Genomic DNA, 19,442 nt, shown 5'->3' with positions numbered 1-19,442 from the left:
TAACTTTCTTTTCACCCAATCCAGCCTCACCTAAGAAGGTCTTAGCCATATTGGACGGTGTTTTTTCTGAAATCAAAACAATTATCATTCTTTGTTCTTTATTCTATTTTTGTTAAAAACTCCAATGAACTAAAGCCAGAAGAAAGACAGCTATTTAAAATGAAACCAGATGCATCCCATTATGTAATAAATTCAAAATCAAATCATGCAACAGTAATTTTGTATTGATGACACACTGCATAAAATATTGGATTTGTATATACCACACATGAATCAACTCATAAATTTGCTTCATAATATAACACCTGAGATATATATATGCACACATATATATATGTTATATATATATATATATCTCAGGTGTTATATTATATGTGTATATATATATATATAAATGAAAATCGTAATGAGTTGGAAAATCAAGAACAGTGAAAAAACTCAGCCTCCACCGGGATTCGAACCACGGGCCTTCCGCTCTGTACGCGGACACCCTAACCACTAGGCTATGGACGTTGATTGTATGTCCAGAGGTTTGAAACCGGTAAGGAAGGTCGTAATTTCACTGTAGGCTTTTGTCACCTGTATTGAACAATACTAGTTCTGTTTTTGGTGACATATTTTGCCTTACTCTAGAGATCAAACATGATGAAATCATTTGTGATTCCCAAAGCCGGATCTCGAAATACTCTCGATACTTTGAACATATATATATATATATATATATATACAGGCGTTTTGTTTCAAATATTGGGGGCACATTTGCTGGGTACAGACGCCAAGAAAATGTCTGGTTTTGATAGCCCCCCAGATCACTGGAAATGGCACTTCTCGTGCTTAAGAATGACCAACAAGATGTACACTATTGCCTGAGAACCAAGTTTTTCCCAATAGTTTTTTTCCATCCATAACCATTTTCAAGAGTGTCACACATCCTTTTCGACTTCATCGCATCTCCTGTGATCATTGCTTTCGTAGGTTATTACTATGTTTACGGCCCACAATACCCGTCAGCCGCACTGCTGAAGGTTTTAAGCCCATTATTTGTGCAGAATTTGAATAATAAATTCACTTCAAAACATACCCATAATGTTGCACAAAATTTCATCAGTCTATCAACAACAAATATTCTCAGATAAAGTTAACGGGAATGTGACAAACATTCCCCCTGGCATATCAGCATATTGTGGTAATGACTATACAGTATATAAAGTCTGAGGATTTTGGAATGAAGAGGTCATAACAATAGCATCTTACTAAATGCATATACCATGAGGCATATAATTGTTTCATGGTCATACCAGGGAGTTGTTGTAACTCCTTGGTCATTATAAGGTGGTAGATTTAAACAGGAAATGACAGACGACACATTCCAGAATGGTTTCATGTCCTTGTGATTAATGATTATAATGGGATCCTATAGACCTGCAGAAAGACAGTGAGCTATACCATATGGTTAACCAAATTACCCTGCTCGGCAATACTTGCTCATGTAACCACTACAATGAGGCTATATAGTAGCAGTGGCATATACAGGGGGTGTAACAAGCACATATTCCTACATTGGCACCTCTAAGAAAGAAGGAGAAAAACAAACAAAACAAGGACTGATAAGTGTTTCAAAAATATTTCCTTATATCAATCTTAACTTGACAGATGGAACAGTGGCATTTAAGCTGGGTGTGGATGCACTGCTTTTTTTGCCAGTCAATAGCCTAGGCTATACTGCAGAAATAGTAAATAAGCTAATGAGTCCGTATGTGCTCGACTGACCAGATCTGACCGAAAATGTTTTATTTTTGTTCTCTGAAACCTCACAAGCAGGTCCTTGTTGAGCGATCGAGGGTTGACCCCTTTCCCCGCTAATTCCCATTACTTTTTTCTTGTTTTTTGTCCATCGATGAAACTCAAGCCGAATGGATGAAAACTAGGCCCTGAGGCCTCTAAGGGGCTACAAAACGATAAAACCACCAGCCTTTGGACCCGACGCCTAAAGGCAAATTGTTGGCAAGACAGATTTGTGGCAAAATAGGGTCCTAGTTTTGCAGGTCCTACAGTAGGTCTTAGATCTTAATTTTGTACACACCCTGAAACCTGCAGCCTATAGTGTGCCATGACTCATGAGACAGCTAGTTCTTTGCAAACATATATATTCGCCAAGTATTTTTACAAACATAATACAAATACTATTAGGGCCTACAACTACTTACAAAGATCACTTCAGAAAGACAACAGAACGTAATGCTCAATTGCCTCCCACCCCTTTTTTCGCTTTTTCCATGAGGTCCAACCACGGAACAAAGAGGAACGTTCTTCAGCAGCTATGAAAAAATGTAGAATATAGAATATGAATTATTTTGACATTCACCACTCACACACACACACAAAAAAGGTTTCTTTCTTTTTCATGATGGTTATCTTGAACTCTGTGATATATTTCAAATTTTGATTAATGATATGTGAGATTGCAAACGTACCTTAGATTTTTTTAAAGTATGATTCAGAGTTTGAAGTTTCAAACATATGTTTTATTCTAGCAGGGCAGTTTCTCCCATTTTCAGTAGAATCAGTCAGATTTTTCACGCGCTAAAACTAAACAGTATTGTATAATTGACTGACTGCGATTTTGTATTGCCTGGCAGGTCCACAATGAAACTATGATTAAAAATTAAACTAATAGGCCCATATACTGATAAAACAGTTACAATGACAACGATGTTTGGGTGATGTGGCAAAGATTACAAATATGTCATTAACTACACAAAAGCAATTATAAAAACTGGTGAATACCAATTACTGTTTTCAATAACTTGTATTTTCCAAAAAAGAAAAAAGTTGCCTTGAATTAATGACCACATAACTTTAAATGAACTGAAAATGTAGTGTTAGGAGTGAGAGTGTCTCAATGTCAGGCAATTTTCATTACCGTACCTGAAGCAGAACTTGATGATGCTTGAAACTGTCTGAAATTTCTGCACCTAGCTCTCAGTAACGCCTGCTTTCCGATGGAGTTTATTCCTAACTGATGCAATTGTTGAGGGGTAAGTTCTTGAACCAAATCTGGCGTGATCTATTTCAATGAAGAAAAAGAAAAGGGTGCATAATTAGGGTTAGTGCTAATTTCAGTGACCCTTGTATAGAGGAAAATAGTGGCATAAATTACAACAAAAACAACATTTAAAGTGCACATATTTTCGGAAATAGCAACTCGATCCGTGTTTAGCGTCAAACACATGTATAACAAACTTACATTTTCACATCTGAATTTTCTGATTACATCTTCAACACTTTGCAATCCGAGGCGACGTAATATGCTCTCCATGTTAAACTGTAATGGAAAAGAAATAATACCCTTTCAGGCTCATATAAATGACAACTAATAAATTGAAAATATGGATTGAACTAACAGGTCTACCTTCAGCTATACCTAGCCAAGTAAATGGAACACCCAAGATGACTAAATATTCCAGTGAGGTAAATTTGCTCCAAGGTAATAAAAACAGTTTAAGAATGTTGACCAAAGGTGACCATATTTGGATATCTGGCAGATTTGAGGCCAATACAGCATACGTATTATATTAACTTAAGTATAGCTTATAGGCCTAATGGCTAGTCCTATTTGCTTTTGACAAATGACAGTGAAGGGCTAAATTAGGTAGGATCTAGCAAATGCCTACATTTTCTCGGTTTGTTAGACAAGAAATGTCTTAAAATATCCCCTACATGATTTTAGAGCCTACATGGGTACAGTGTGCAGTGATGTCGATTGGGTACCTTGGCCTCCGTATTTGAGAAAGTGGTCAGATGCTGGGGGTACACTCTCGCCCGTCGGATGGGGGCGTTAAATTGCGGTCCCGTGAGCAGGAATGGGAGGGAATTCACACCCCTGCCTCGTTATCCTCTGAACACTTATCGAAAAGAGAAGGCTTGAATAAGCCGGTGCTCATCCACGATGTAACACGGATATGGTCTCAAATAAGCTACTGCAGTGTAAGGCTTCCTGATCCTTGGGTCTCTAAACTAACAATCTAAACTAATCTAAAGTAGTCTAGACTAAACTAATGTGACGCTTATATTTAAATTGACATTTGTGCCTACAATTTATTTATGCAAGTGTCGTCAAAAAGAGAACTGACTGTCTTGATTTACGGCTCAGCAAATATGCGTAGTACTACAGGCTACCGCAGCAAATACGTGCGTATTTTCTCCAATTTGCGACCATTACATAGATTACGCAGATGGATTTCTCGCGTGTAGTCATTGGGTCAAAGTCGTCGAAAAGTTTGCGTACTTCGGCACACAGATTGAGCATAGCGCCATCTCTCCAATTTAGTAGTAGTAGCTCCCGTTTTAGAGGTAGTGGTATTGACATCAGTAGTAGTACGTGAATTTAGATGTAGTACACTTCGAATTAGTAGTGGTACGTGACATTTTAGATGTAGTACACTTCGAATTAGTAGTAGTACGCGACATGTTAGATGTAGTACACTTTGAATTAGTAGTAGTACGCGACATTTTAGATGTGGTACACTCCGAATTAGTAGTAGTACGTGACATTGAAGATGTAGTACACTTCGAATTAGAAGTATTACGCGACATTTTAGATGTAGTACACTTGGAATTAGTAGTAGTACGTGTCAAATTAGTAGTAGTACATGTCACCGTGGTCCTTTTGGCGTTCCATATACATCTATTATGGCAATCAAGATATGGTGACCGGACAACTCCCCCCTGGACAATTCCCACCCAGACAATTCCCACCCCGGACAGTTCCCACCCCAGACAATTCCCCCCCGGTCAATAACCTTCCCGGACAATTTCACCCCGGACTATTCCCCCCCCCCCCGGACAATTTCCCCCGGACAATTTCCCCCGGGCAATTGCTATGGCGCGAGAAAGCGGAATATATACATACAAAATATATATGCTGTAATTGCGAAATACAAACATGGTTAACTTCAAAAATACATTTTAGACATTTGTTTACACATATATATTCCCTGAAAATTATATTTATTCCCTTCAAGTATATATTTATATATTCTCCACGCGTACAGAAAGTATTTACTTAATAACAAATATGTATTCTGTGCAAAAATATATATTCTCTTATAGTAAATATTCTGTCCAAAATATATATTCTCTAACACAAAAAATATTTTTTCTCTGCCAAGAATATATTTATTCTCTAAGAGAAAAAAAAGGTATTCTGTGAAGAAATATATATATCCTTTTCAAAAAGTATGTGAATTCTCTGACCGAAAAATATTTTTTGTCTGTACAAAAATAAATTTTTATTCTTTGTAGGAAATATTTTCTCTAATAACAAAGTTCTATTCTGTGCAAAAATATATTCTGTAAGAAAAATATATATGCTAAACAAAGTACGGTGCTCTGTAAGTGCCAACTGAGATGTTTTGTTGTTCAGTAACTTCAGTGACCAGCTTATTCATCATATTGCTGTTTTCTTCACATCCACTTTCTTTCCGTTGATGTATAGAGTCCTTGCAGAAGTGCAACAAATTATTGAAAGACTGTGGTTAGAGAAAAGCAAATAGTGGAATATATGCTAAGTCTTAGCCTAGTGTAAGTAATAAGTATGCTGTTTAGAGTAGTCTAACGTTAACATCACACTACCAACTATCCTACTAAAGCGCTATATCTGGACGCAATGATTACAGTACTGCTGCTATACGTATATGTTACCTATGTTATACCAGGGAGCTGCTACTCTAACAGCTCCCTGGTTATATGATATGTTAATGGGACTTTTAAGCCGGCTAGATACAGTAGGCTATGCTGTTGATCGTATCGTCGTAATATCATATGCAATGAGATGTCGCAAAACCACTAACTTAGAACTGCATTTCGGTTCTGAGCAAGAAAGTGCATTGTACTTGCACACTTATTGCCAATATAATGAATAAGCTGTTCACTGAAGTTACTGAAATACCAACATCTCAGCTGGAACTTACAGAGCTCCGTACTTTGTTCAGCATATATATATTTCTTACAGAATATATTTTTTGCACAGAATAGAAAGGCCTACCTGACATGTCAATAAAACATTGTATCCTAATTCACAAGTCAGTAATATGAGGCATAGCTTCGGCTTTTGTCCACAAACTTTCAGTTCTGTTACCAAATTGTTGACCCTTATTATGGCCAGCAAGAAAAGACGAAACTTGGAATTCATCGGGGGTGTTGAAGAAATTGGGAGGGTGGCTGATCAAGTCTCTAGTCAGTGGCAAAAATATTCCATTTGGTCCCCTATCCCAGCTTGTAATCCAGGAAGGCTACAACTATCCTCTGTTGTCTGAATTATTTAAAGTAATGGTACACCTTTTGCACGCAAAGTAAGGCTTCCAAGCGGCAGGTTTAAGCAAATGCAAGTATGTTGGAGTTTACAGTTTGTGAGTTTTAGATTCTACGGATGCCCATAAGCTCATTTCCAATGCCAATAGCCCCCTATTCGTACGAGGCGTAACGCACATGTTATCTGATAGGCTGGTCGGTGGGAGATACTGTAGCTTATAAACAAGGTTTCCACAACTTGGCGTCTGGCGACTGAAAATGACCTTTGATCTCAATAAAAAAATGTACTGAACGTGTAACAACTACATACTAAATATGAGATTCGTTCAACATTCCCTTCTTGAGATATCGTGTTTACAAGGTTTACACTATTTGACCCCTGGTGAACCCAAATGACCTTTGACCTCCACATTAAACTAGAGGCTTTTGCTCCTAAATGTGGTCCCCTACTCACGAACTTAAATATGATATTGGTTTAAGCTTACATCCTTGAGATATCGTCTTTACAAGGTTTTTACTATTAGGCCCCTGGTGACTCAAAATGATCTTTGACCTACCCACAAAACAAAAGGGTTCTTCTACCCAATGGTGTTACTCATATACACCAATATTAGATTGGTCAAAGCTTCACTTCGTGAGATATCGTATTTAAAAGCGAGGCGTTACACCCCCCCCCCAACACACACGCATACACACTCTCCGCCCGCATGAATGCATAGGTTAGATTGTCATCGAAACCAAAACTGAAATCTCTTGTTGCACACCCTCATTTTTACTGGAATAATAGCCTTAACCCCGCCTACATCGGCTGTCAATCAATCGTCGAAATTTCCGAGGAAGGGGATTGTCCGGGTGGGAATTGTCCGGGGGGCAATTGTCCGAGGGGGAATCGTCCGGGGGGAAATCGTCCAGGGGGGAATTGTCCGGGAACCATCAAGATACATCCAAAATTAGGATTGCACCGGTGCGATCCGGGGCCCTCTATACTACTGATGCACTAATTAAATATTTTTGAGAAGCAGAGCATCTATAAGTATAAGCTATCAAAGAAATCTGAATGTCGTAGGGAGGTACATTTTCAGGATGGTAATAAAAACAGTTTAAGAATCTTTACCTAACGTAACAGCATACATTTTTATGTTAGCTGACTACTAACGAAGCGTATTGGTCGTTGAAGCGACACACGTGTGCTTTTTACGTGCAAAGAACAAAACCGACACGGACCAAAGGTCAACAAAAGCAAAAACAATTCCAGTCTGTTTAACAACCACCATAAACCCAACTGAAAACCCACAAACAGAAATCCAACAGAAGGCCAACAGAACCAAAACAATAACGCTACACAAACCAGCCCCAAAAAGCCAACTCCAAACCACAAACGTACACACGCACTTTTTCGGAGCTCTTGCAATTCGTTAATGATTGGAATTTCTGGGATTTTTTTTTTCACCAAAACACCTTGTGATTCGTTTAGTTGGTTATTTGGAGTTATTTTTTGTCTGTTCCTGTCATTCTGCATGTTTTTGTGTTCAATCTGTGCTGTTTTTGTCTTGTGTCAGTGCTGTCCGTGTTTTTAGGTCTGTAGCGTCAGTGTATCCTATCGTTTAGTGTATAGTCTATGTTGAGCCTAAGCTGCTAATCGTGACTATCGTTTTTCCGTGTTCGCGGGTTTTTCTGTGCCTGAGTGTATTCGTTATTATTGTCTGTAACTTTCATTCTGCATGTTGTTGTGTTCAGTCTGAGCTGTTTTTGTCTTCTTTCAGTTCTGTCCGTGGTTTTAGGTCTGTAGTGTCAGTGTATCCTATCGTTCGGTGTATAGGAGTCACAAAACATTATTCAGTCTTGGTACCACGAGTTGATGTGTCGACTAGCATCAACTCGGGGTAAAGTTGTCATATGTAGTTTGTTGCCAAGATTTCACAACAAGGTTCCGTCGGAAAAGATTGTAACTTTAAATGGTCTATTGTATAGTCTGTGTGCTAACTTCGGCTTCACTTGTTCGCCAGGGATGGTTTGCACTTAGCTAATACTGGGGCCTCGTTGTTTGGTAGGATGCTGAACAGCTATGTTTAAACTAAACTGGGGGGCTATGAGGTCAGGAACAAAATTGGATAAGGATTATGTTCCTAGTGGAGGCGATTATAGGAGTTTTGAAAGCAAGAAAAGTGATAGTCATAGTTCTAACTTTAGGAGGCATGCTAAGGTACATAGTTTCAGGGATAAGCTGAAGATTGTCTTTACCAATGCTAGAAGTATTGGAAAAAAAATTCGCTGAATTTACTGTGCTTCTTGAGGATCTCAAACGGATGTGTTTGGTATCACCGAATCTTGGTTAAGGGAGGACATTGATAGTGCTGAGGTTTCTCACCCGGGGTATGTTGTGTATCGTCAGGACAGAAGGGATACTCGTAATGGGGTTGGTGGGGGAGTTTTACTGTATGTTAGGGATGACATTGTAAGTGTTCAGAAATCTCAGTTGCAAGGGGCTTTTGTTAATTCTGTCTGGTGCGAGCTGTCCACAAACAACTCCAAGAGGTCCAGGGACGTTATCACTGTGTTATAATATTGGTCGCTTTTCTTTTTACTGTTTGTGGTTTGGGGTTGGCTTTTGGGGGCCGGTTTGTAGTGTTTTATTTCTTTTGCTTCTGTTGGCCTTTGGGTCCGTGTCCTTTTCGCGGCACGTTGAACGCTGCGTTAGTGAGAGATTGATGTGTTTCAGTTGTTGTTTTGCAGACTGGGATTGTTTTTGTTGACCTTTGGTCCGTGTCCGTTTTCTTACCACGTAAAAAGCACACGGGACGTTTATCACTGTGGGTGTGGTGCTTTTTACGTGACCCGTCATACGGGATACAAAACGTCACGGCCAAACGGCACTACCAAACCATCCCATTCTTACAAACGAACCTCAGGTCAAGCAAGCCAAAAAAAGTACATACGCTCACCGACCTGCAGAGACAAAACGCCCAACCCCCCACTGAAATATTAAAAAACTACAAAAGGACGACCAGCACGCAGCGAAACAAAACACCCTTCCCCAGCACACCACCGTCCAAAAAAGGCAGCCCTAGATAAACGGCGAAAATCGCCTTCAACCTGAAGGCGAATGTCAGACTTCACCGCCTCCAGGACTGCCTGCCAACTGGCAAATTTCCCCCTAAAAACAACATCACATCTATTCCTCCAAATAAGTTTTTTTACAACAGAACAAACATAAATAATACGCTGCAACACAGCAACGGAACAAACTGGAGGATCTAATCCATACAAGACAAAACCCTGTCCTACCGACCAGGAACGGTCTCCCGTTAAACGGTCGGTCCAGGACTGAAACCACTCCCACAAGTTCAAAACAAAGGGGCAATGCCAAAAAACATGGGCAGTACTCTCTAAGCTGTCACAGCCGGTCCTCGGGCACAGTCCATCACCCAATCGCCAGTGATACCTTTTCAGATTGGTCACCAAGGCACCGTGTGCAATTCTCCATGCAAGATCACGGAGCCTGCAACCATTCAGCCTTGAATGCACCGAACGCCATACTTCGACAGGATGACGTCCCTGTACAAAAATTGCATTCAAGGCCCTATCCCGCAAGGAATTGAGAACGACGGCCGGCCGTGACAGGTCAACAGGGGGCAACTCAATAAGAGCGGAGCAAATGACACGCACCACCCTGTTTGGAGTACTACTATGCGGTTCTCTGTTGCTAAACAGCGCCGGGACCCATCGACGCAGGTGCAAACCGCCCCAAAAACGTACAAAATATGAACAAGGCAACCCTGGGTCAGTTACCGCTACAAACAACTGCTTAAATAACAAACAAGTTAACTTACTTCCCAGATGAACCACCCCTAACCCACCCTTCTCCAGTTTTTGGTACATTACCGCCCTTTTGACAAGCTCTGTACCACCCGACCAAATAAATGAAAATATCGCTCTCTCCAACCGCACTAGGACGCGACGCGGAATTGGATACACCGCGCCCGGGTACCACAAGATGGGCGAAACGAAACGATTAATAACAGTGACTTTCCCTAGGATCGAAAGCCAGCGGGTGCCAAAGGTTTCGAGCCTGCTCTCAAATACCTCAGCCCTCTCGCTCCAGGTGACATCACCAGGTGCATCGTAGCCGAACCATATACCATTAATTTTGATATTCTGATCCGACCACGACGCACCGAATGGTAAGTCTCTGTATCTCCAGCTACCAAGACGAAGGCCCTTTGTCTTTTCTGGATTCAACTTCGCCCCGGTAGCTCTCTCAAAAATAGATAAATCCTGCGAGAGTGCGCGAAAGGAGCCCAGACTCGAAACAACACATGTCACGTCATCTGCATATTGAGCGCATTTCACTTTGGCACCCCCTGGCACAACGAATGGAACAAGTCTGGAGTCCCTTTCCAAAAGACGAGAGAGGGACTCGCTAAACAAAACATAAAGTAATGGAGACAGAGGGCACCCCTGGCGCACCCCCCTCTCTACGTTAAAAACCTCCGAACAAAACCCATTTACGATAACAGAACTGAAACTTTCCTGATACAAAACAGAAATCCATTTAGGAAAATTTGGGTGCAACTGAAACGTCTCCAATACATTCATTAAAAAACCGCGATCCACCATGTCAAAGGCCTTCTGCTGGTCCAGAGACACCAATGCACATGGCAGATCACGCTCAATAACAAAGTCGGTCAAGTCGCGCATCGACCACAAGTTCTGCTGGATGCAATGACCCTTCACTGCACAAGTCTGGAGATCACCCACAAGATGCGGCATAGCCAGTGCAAGGCGGTTGCACAAAGCCTTAGCCAGCAACTTGTAGTCCACATTTAACAAGGTGATCGGACGCTTGTTACGGGGATCCAATGGGTCCCCAGACTTGGGCAGCAAAGTAATCATGCCCAGACGTTGACTTTGGTTTAACAGTCCGTTTTGGAAGGCGTCCTCGAAGACGGCTCTGATGTCGGGTCCTATTATTGCCCAGAAGGTTCGGTAGAACTCCCTCGGAAGCCCGTCCGAACCCGGGGACTTGCCATTCTTCATCTTCGAAAGCGCCTTCCAAAGCTCAACAGTGGTTATTTCGCCCCCCAAAATATCATTGACATCGTGGGGAACGGTTTTTGAGATTCCCCTCAATAAATCAGCCTGTGCCGACAAGTCGACATTGCCACGCGTAAACAAACTCGAATAGTACTCTTTATATACGCGGACAATGCCGTGAGGGTCACTAACCACGGTCCCATCAGTAGCGCGTACAGACGGGACGCGTCTGTCACCTGCCGATGAGCTAACGGACTGGTAAAACCTCAGTGAAGGGCGCTCCTCGGCTTCCACCGCTTCGACACGGGCCCTGACGCGGGCACCGTGGTACTTTTCATCGAGATAAGTCTGCAAAGCGATGACTGCCGAAGGGTCGCCAAACTTCACCTCCGCGCACAGCTTGGAGAATTTTTCTCTTCGACGCCGTGCGCGGGTCACGCAATACTGAATTGCGTAGCGTTTGATGCGCAACTTGACCTCATCCCACCATTGGGATGTAGAAGCAAAGGCCGGCTTCAATGTTTGCCATCCTTTGTACCTGGTCTCGAAACCCTGGCGGAAATCTGCCTCGCCAAGAATCCGACAGTTAAGCTTCCATAGGCCCCGCCCGATGGGGAAAATGGAAGGCAAAACAAAACGTGCTACTACAGTGTCATGGTCAGAGAGCGGACAGCTGAGCGTCTCGCAACCCGAAAATGTAAAACTTACGGGCGCATACACTCGATCTATCCTGGAGGCATCTTCTCCGTTAGGCCTCACCCACGTATATACCGTACTACACGGGTGCATATGCCTCCAGACATCGGCTAAAAGGTGTGCCGAAGTGAATCTGTCCAATTCTGTGATCCCAGCGTCGGGACTTGCAGACACAGAAGTTCCGAGTCTGTCAAGACCCGAGTCTGGGACACAGTTAAAGTCTCCGACCATGACACACGGCGCACTACCAGGAACAAAGGAAGGCAGCGTGTTAAAAAAATCTCGTCTAGCAGAAGGCCGATTGGGAGCATACACATTGCAGAGGGAGATGTTACCCTGTGGATACTTGAATAGAATGCAAACCAATCGGCCCTCGTGATCCGTCTCCACCCTAGTGGCACAACCCGCCTGACGAGCTGACAGAAGGATGACAGTGCCACAGGATGAAGACGAACCAAACGAAGCATGCAGCTCACCACCCCACTCATAAGCCCATAGAGGGACATCTTCTTCCAAAATATGTGTTTCTTGCAGGCAAACGCAGTCGACCTCCATTGATTTACAATATTGGAAAATGCGACTGCGCTTGCGATGATCCCTCATGCCATTCACGTTCAAAGTGGCAACTGAAAGTGTATGGGCCATGAGAGGGCAGTGGGGCAAAACTACGAAGACGACGATTCCGTAAGCTTCAAGCGCGCCCTTGACGACATATCGTCGTCCGAGTCGTCACTTGAAGCCGACCTTTTAAGAGAGGGTTCCCCCATTTCGTCGTACCAGCTCGTCCCAGTGGCACGTTTCGGCTCGCTGATCACCGATTCACCGGAGTCGCTGTCAGACAGAACCTCCGGAGAATCGATGACCACCGATTCTCCGTCAGACAAAGCCTCCGGATCTGGCGATACCGGCGGCGGACTGGGGACGGAACTGGACGAGTTGATGGGGGAAGCTGGTGGAGACTTTCTCGGTGCGGGCACGGGGTTGGGGTCTGCAACGACGGGGGAGGGTGAACCAGGTGCAGGGGAGGGTAAAATCCCACCAGATTCCCCCTCCTCTCGTGAAGTAGTAGGTGCGTCGGAACTTGACTTACCCCCACTCTTAGTCCTAGAGACATAAGAGGAGGGACAAGCTCGAAAGACATGTCCCTCCTTCCCACATAGTGAGCACACAACCTCGTTTGGGCAAGCGGTGCTATCATGCCCAAGACGAAGGCAGCGCCCACATTTCTTGTTTGGGCAGCCCTTGGCTTCGTGCCCGGTCTCCCCACACCTGAAGCAGGTACGGGGCTGACCGGGATACCGCACGTGGGCTTTATGCCCTGCTATAAACAGGAAGGAGGGAATGTCCTGTTTCAGGTCGATCCGAACCTGTCGGTGCCCGTTCAACACCCCAGGGGCTTGTGCATAGGAGCACATTTTGGCAGCCTTGACAGCCCCGAACCGACCCAAAACCGTTACGACAAGTTCCTGCCGCACCTCTAGTCCTACGTGGTTTTTTACGTGACCCGCCATGCGGGATACAAAACGTCACGGCCAAACGGCACTACCGAACCATCCCATTCTGACAAACGAAACTAAGGTCTAGCGAGCCAAAAAAACATGCGCCCGCCGACCTGCAGAGACAAAACGCCCAACCCCCCCCCCACTGAAACATTCAAAAACGTACAGAAGGACGACCCGCACGCAGCGAAACGAAAAACCCCTCCCCAGCACACCAGCGTCTAGTCCTACGTGGATGATAGTTACCCATACGGATCGCTCGTATGGAGTAACTGTCATCCCCTCGACGTTACTCAGCAACGTGACACCTTTCTGACGGGCCACGTCACTGGTAAAACGTAAATCGTACGTATTACGACCCTGGAGAGCTTGCAAAGCATCAACCTCTCCAGGCACAACAACACCCTTGCTCTTCAAAATACTAAAAACTTGCACCGGTGGAACAGCTTGTTCACCGGTGAACGACAACTTAACTATCCGAGAATCACGGCGCGATGCCATGATACCGAAGGTGGCTAGGCCACAGGGGAGTAACACAAAACAAACAAAAGACAGGATAGTGAAACAACAAACGATATACGAACTGAGGAAAACACACGAACACAAGCTATCACACCCACCAGCACAGTACAATAACAGCTGTAACAGATGATGAGCGAGAGCGAAAACACGTCCGCACTCCACGAAAGCCAACTGTGGGTGTTGTTTACCGCTCTCCTAACAGCAGCGATGATAAGGATGTGCTGTTTGATTCAATTTGAAAGGCTGCTAAAGGTCATGTTATAATGGGCGACTTGAATTTTCCTGAAATTAATTGGATAGATGGTTCTAGTAGTAGGAAGGGTAGTAATTTTCTACATGTTGTGCAAGAGTTCTAATCCAAGCAATGTTGTTGATTTCACGGGTCTAGGAACTAGTGATCATGATATACTAGCTTTTGATGTTGTTTGCAAAGTCGTAAATTCTGTTAGCAAGGAAAGAGTCCCTGATTTTTCGAGATCAGATACAGAGGCAATTGAAACTTTACTAAAGGGTACAGATTGGATTAATGTGTTTAGAGATATGAGTGCTTCCCAGTCTTGGATTTGTTTTACTGATAAATTAAAGGTCATTATGGAAAATCATGTTCCGTGGAAAGAATCGTCGTCGTAACAGCAGTATGCCTCACTGGATGAGTAACAAAGTTCATCAGCTAAAGGAAGAATGCTTAGTCTCTGATGCAAAATTGAATTTCGAAAAAAGCATTGCCCTAAAAATTAAGGATAGTAGATCTTTTGAAGAACTATTTTGTGACGGTTTTCACAAGGGAAGATATGAGTAGTATTCCAGATTTTCCGGGGGGCAGTGATAGGCCTAACCTGGTTACGGTCTTATTTTCGGATGAGGTTGTCACACCATTTCTGCGTTCCACTCTCGTTGGTTTTTAGTAAATTGATGGATGAAGGTTATGTTCCTAGGGACTGGAGATGTGCTAATGTTACCCCAATTTTTGAGAAGGGTGATAAGTTCAAGCCCTGTAAATACAGGCCCGTTAGTCTCACTAGTGTAGTTTGTAAGGTCATGGAGTCTATCGTTCAAAAGTCTATGGTCTGTCACTTCAGCAGTCAGTCTTTGATCAGAGAGTCTCAACATGGCTTTTGTCAAAAAAGGTCTTGTCTTACTAATATCCTTCAGTTTATGGAAGATGTAACAAGCTCACTAAATAGGCAGAAGTCTGAAGATGTTGTGTTCCTGGATTTCCAGAAGGCCTTTGATAAAGTTCCCCGCCAGCGTCTTTTACTTAGGCTGAAGAGCATGGGTGTCAATGGGAATTTACTGTCTTGGATCGGGAATTGGTTTGGTAATAGGGAACAGAGGGTGGTAATTAAAGGCTGTGCTTCTTGGCAGAACGTTACTAGTGGGGTTCCACAATGGTCTGTATTAGGTCCCTTGTTGTTTGTTGCCTATATAAATGACATCGACAGAGATATTTTGTGTACATCTAAGAAGTTTGCTGATGACACAACTGTATTCTGAGGTCTCTTCCAAAAGCGATTAAGATAAATATCAAGCGGATTTGGAAAAGATTTTTTCATGGTCTCAGTGGCGGCAAATGCTTTTGAATATTGATAAATGCAAGGTAATGCACTTTTGGTTACTACTACCAATCTTAATGGTGTGGAGTTACAGGAGGTCTCTGTTGAAAGAGACCTAGGTATTGACTCATCTCTGCAACCTTGTAAACATCGTCTTGAAGCTGCTAAAAGAGGCAATAGGGTGTTAGGTATGATCAAGTGGAACTTCAGTTTTCTGAAAGAGGACATCGTAGTTAGGCTTTATAAGCAGTTGGTTAGGCCTCATCTGGAGTATGCTGTGCAGGCTTGGAACCCTTATTTTGCTAAGGATAAGGAAGTACTTGAAAAGGTCGAGAGGAGGGCTACTAGGATGATTAGCTCCTTAAAGAGGGTTCCTTATTATAGGCGGTTACAACTGTTGAATCTCACCGCACTGGAGCTTAGGAGGTTACGTGGGGACTTGATCCAGGTTTTCAAGATTATGTATGGTTTCGAAAATTTTTCCTTTACCGACTTTTTCATGTTTGGTAACAGTAGTTGTACCAGAGGTCATTGTCTTAAACTCCAAAAGTCGCATAGTAGGACTAATATCCGGCATAACTTTTTTTCTAAAAGGGTTGTGATGAGTGAAATGGTTTGCCTGAAATAGTTGTACTTGCAAGTAGTGTGAATGGGTTTAGGAATGCTTTGGACAAGCACTTTAAGCATCGTAATCGGGTCTGAGTATTTGTGTCTTCAGTTTCTTCCCCCTCTCTCTATAGGGTCCTTGATGGAACTTAAGTGTCCCTCCTGATCCTTTTTTTTTCTACTAAACTAAACTAATGATTATATGTAATGGTCACGGTCCTTTCTTTACTAGCTCAGAGCTATTCGTTTTTCACTTCTACGGGGCAATGGTCACAGATCTGTACTCTACTGGCTATATATCGCTGGTCAATTTAAAGAGGCCAAGGACGTGAAAAAGGTAGATGCTAGGGTTATTTATCAATAAAGCTGTAGGCTAATCGGAAAGTGTAAAGGTGTGGAAATTTAAAAGAAGGTCTAGCTTAGAATTAATTGATGGAAGAGGCCCTCGTGATTGATGCTGTTTTCGTGAAAACTACGTTAGTTATAGGGCCTACAGGGCCTAAGGCTTATGCCAATTACTATACTACTGCTAAGGCCTGGTACTAACTGAAGTTAGTGGGAGGCCTAGCCTAGAGTACAGGCTCTGGTACAGTGGTAGTTTACAGTAATTTGTTACTCAACACATAACGTTTCGAGTGCCGTTGGCCCCTGGCTATTCCACTTGAAGTACAGTACTACTTGTGGTATTTGGGTACTATAAAACCATGAAAATCACGCTCAATCTGTAAAGTTTTATCCTGAAATATACGCAATTCTAGTAGTAGCTGCAGGTATAATTACTGATAACATTGTTTTCATGGGGAATAGTGAGTATAGTTCATTGGTGATGTTCGGTCGATTTGTGTGCGTTTTACAAACGTTGCTACCTTTGCTTGAAGATCGCATAGTTTTGTCAATCATTTTAAAACTTGATTTGTATTTTTGAAATGGATCGGTGTGGATTTGGATGTGCATGTACTGTACTTGTATGGTTGGTCAATACAACACCGCTATACACATGGTTACTTACACTTTTAGATATCACAAGCAGATAAACGAATTGGGAGGCGAAAAACCCGACCGCTCAGTCCAGTCGGGTATCTGCACTTCTGAAATTTCGACCTGGTTCAAACACTAGTTTTGGGGGAATTTGGAAGGACACAAAGCTACTATGCACACATTTATTTAAATTGCTGATATTGGAAGAGAAATACCGATTCAAATTTGAAGTAGCAGTCCCTTCATCCGTTTGAAGTACAGTACATCAAGGTAAACTTGTTATATGAATTGATACAAACTTGAACCCCATCAATTTCGTCTGTACAAACTTTTCTCACATGTCAGCATTTCTTTTACCCATGTATGGTGCACATTGTCACAAAGGTAGAGATTATTTCTAAAATTCATACATGTCACCCATGTTTCTCTGTAGGTTTTCTTCAAAGGTGGTGATACGGCAACTGCCTTTGATGCAAATTTTTTGGTGTGGAATGCTGGAGACACGAGTTACGACCATTCATCAAAGATGTACAAAGTTTGCAGCCAAGTTTAATCAGATGGTGGGGTCTGCACCATTGGTTGAAATGGAGGCACAAGTCTACCAGGAAATGGAAGTCACTGCCAATCAGTCATCAGCTTTTGAGTGGGACATTTCAGGGAATGACATACCTGAAATTGGGGTATCACCTGTCATACATCACAGGCAAGTCCTCTGTGGTAGTGCATTGCAATGTCTTTCTTATCTTCAGCATAAGAGCTAGGTTTGATCTTAAATTTTAAATTTCATTCTTTTCTGCTGAAAACAACAGGAACCTGTTGTGCCAAGAATGTATGCCATTCATTAACAAAACAAACAGGTGTCTGGCTGGGTGGCAGCAATGTTGTATTTTGTGGGTATACTCGAGTCCTGAGAGTTGCTTTTGATGAAAAATGAAAACTGTTCATAGTACCAGAGATAAAAGGAAATTCCTACCCAGTCCAAATATTACTCCAAAATTGTGATAACTCCATGGCCAATGTTATTGTAGGTTGCATTCAGACTTTTGTGCAGTTGATGATGGAGATATGGCATATGTGATAATTACGCACATGGTAAATTGATGTTCTGTGGTTTAACATAAAATTTAATGACGCGTCTATGCATTACAGTGAGGACAAGTTATTGATGTATCAAGAATACAATACTGTATATTGTGGTGGTGTGGTATGGTAATATTGGATGGCTTACGTTGTGTAATGTGGGATGCCTGGGGTTACTTCTTCATGATTGAGTGTCCTTCCCTGATAACAATGCTTGATATTCATTCTGACTTTTCAGTACCCCAGCAAGACCCCGGAAAGAGGAACAGATGTTGGTGATCTACCTATGTTGTTTAAAACAAAGACCATGAAGGAGTCAGTTGAAAAGACAATTGGTGAGTATCTTTTCTTAAGATTGGCAACTGCCTCTTGCTGCCTAAGTCCTATTCATCTGTACAATCACTGAATTCCTCAACTTGCTTCCTTAGTGTAGCTCACTTTCATATGCTCTTTTAACTTTAAAGTTAATGGAGCATTTTTAGCTCATACCAGCATGCTGGTGTGAGCTATTGTTACAGTGAATGGTGCAGGGTCTTCATGGATCATACTCCATAACTTCCCAACACTGTCGAGACCTCGCTTAAGGTCATCTATTTCAGACTTGCATCTAACATGAGAGAAAAAAATCCACAATGACGATTTTGGGGGTGCAAAAAAAAAAAAAATCGACAAACAACAGTTTATCAATATGTAGAAAATAAAGTTGCCCCAATACACATTACAAAGGAGTACTAACTGTCAAAAGTATGTCATTTTCAACCAATCAATATAAGCAAGACACAGAATATCCATACGTTGTCATAAATATATAACACTTCATACATGATTTCTTACTCAGTGTATTGGACGTTGCTTTGGAGCGACTACTATGTTCCTTTTAAAACATTGAAAAATGTTGTACATAAATACAGTTAAAGTTGTAATACATAGCACCATTTATTTATAATAGCACCCTTAGACCTCCCCATTACAAGTGCAATTACACATTTGCACTACCAGAAGATCATATATGGCTTAGTTGGCAAATGAAACCCTTATCACACAAAGTTGTAATCTCTTCATCTGTCATGCATCAGTATTACCTATAAATGGTCTACCGGTAGACGTATTTTTTTTTCCCCAGGACGAACGTGGGCATCGGCCAATCAAATCCCTGGATTCC

This window comes from Apostichopus japonicus, chromosome 17 (genome assembly GCF_037975245.1).
Source record: "Apostichopus japonicus isolate 1M-3 chromosome 17, ASM3797524v1, whole genome shotgun sequence".
In the NCBI taxonomy this organism is placed as follows: domain Eukaryota; kingdom Metazoa; phylum Echinodermata; class Holothuroidea; order Aspidochirotida; family Stichopodidae; genus Apostichopus; species Apostichopus japonicus.
This window is presented reverse-complemented; position numbering follows the sequence as displayed.